Here is a 1,767-nt window from a genome sequence, read left to right on the forward strand (position 1 = left end):
AAATCTATTCCTGTTGCTTACAGTTTCTTTCTATAAATAATCTGTTCTTGTTCTTTCCATTTAAATAATGGCTTTCAAATGCCAAAACTCTGTAAATGTCTTGTGTGTATGGCCCAATCATATCTTACAGTAGAATCCTCATTCCAACAGTCCTTATTTCAGCTTGCAATTTTGAGGCAACTGGGGTGTGTTTATGAACACAGTTCAAGATTTTTCGTGTAAAAAGATTGAGTACTTTTATTAGTGTTTTCAAAACAATGGTAAGAAATATGTTTTCAATGTGCATGCCATTATCTGATTTTAATCAAAATAATTTATGCACATCAGAATGTAGTGTGATATTTGTAGGTGTTTATGCATCCAGAGTATGTCTATTACTACTTGGGTAATTTATTTTTTCTCTTAAAAACAATTGGCTTTTTTGTTTTGTTTTGTTTTTAAATCAAATACATTTTCAATATTTTCTATAATGTTTTTCTCCATATATTGTTAAAAAGAACAATATAGATGATATTTTCACTTTGAATTATCTTTATAGAGATGGAATCAAATGGACTTGGTCTTTACATATTTATTTTCCCTGACATTTCTGTTGCTGATTTACTAATCTTTGTAGAATATCTTATCTTCTTAATTAATGCAAATTTAATCTTTGCCTCTTCCTTTTTTTTTTTTTTTTTTGTCTCTATAGAGTTTTTGTTTTAAGATATGATTACTTCGTAAAATAATCATGAATAATTTGGAGCTCTGGTAGCATAGTGGCTAAGGTGCTTGACTGCTAACCAGAAGACTGGTGGTTCAAACCCACCAGACACTCCTCGGAAGGAAGATAGAGCAATCTACTTCCGTAGTGATACTGCCTGAGAAACCCAAAGAGGGGTCGCTATGAGTCAGGTCCAACTCCATGGCACATAACAACAATAACAACAATTTCATAAAATCAGTATTTTTCATCTCAATGCTTTTCCTTTTACTTTTCCTTCCTACTCTTTCATATAAAATATAAAATATATGTTATTCATCAAATGTATGTAATATCTTCCCAATCAGAATAAATTTCAACCATTTAAATATGTCTCTATATCATTATAGCATATATTATAGAATATATTATAAATATTTCATAAACAATATACTATTTAAATATTAATATCTTCATTCTTTCATAATATTATTGCTATTATGGAGGCTGTGTGTGTTTTTTTTTTTTAATTTATTAAACATTTTTCATCTGGAATGAACTTAATAATAAATATAGCAAATGTTTATTAAGCATAAGCCAAATGTTTAACAGCCTTCTAAGAGTTATAGATACAACAATTTAAGAAAATAAAAATAAAAATAAAACTTTGCCCTTACTAAAATGTTTGGCCCATTTAACAGATGGTTACCAAAAATGTGTGTGGTTCCAACTTTAATACTCTCTTGTATGAAGTAATATAACATCTTGTTACATATGACACTTTCACAATATAAAACTTTTCATTTGGTTCATTTAGAAATTTTCCCAAATCTTTGTTCTAAATACAAGTGTCTCTATATATTAGTAATATACAAAAATAAATAAAAATTTATATGTATTTTACATATTCTGAAAAGTAAAAAAAGGATATTTAATAAAATATAACATAAATTGAGTGTGTACCATGTATAGATACTGTATTTAGCAGAAATAACACCACATAATTTGCTCTTAAGTAAGTTGCAGCATTGTGGAAGAAAGCCAAAACTATCCAGGTTATTTACTTGCAGAGATAAAATCTGTGG

Source organism: Orycteropus afer, unplaced genomic scaffold, assembly GCF_000298275.1.
Source record: "Orycteropus afer afer isolate SDZICR_OR568_19922 unplaced genomic scaffold, OryAfe1.0 scaffold00941, whole genome shotgun sequence".
In the NCBI taxonomy this organism is placed as follows: domain Eukaryota; kingdom Metazoa; phylum Chordata; class Mammalia; order Tubulidentata; family Orycteropodidae; genus Orycteropus; species Orycteropus afer.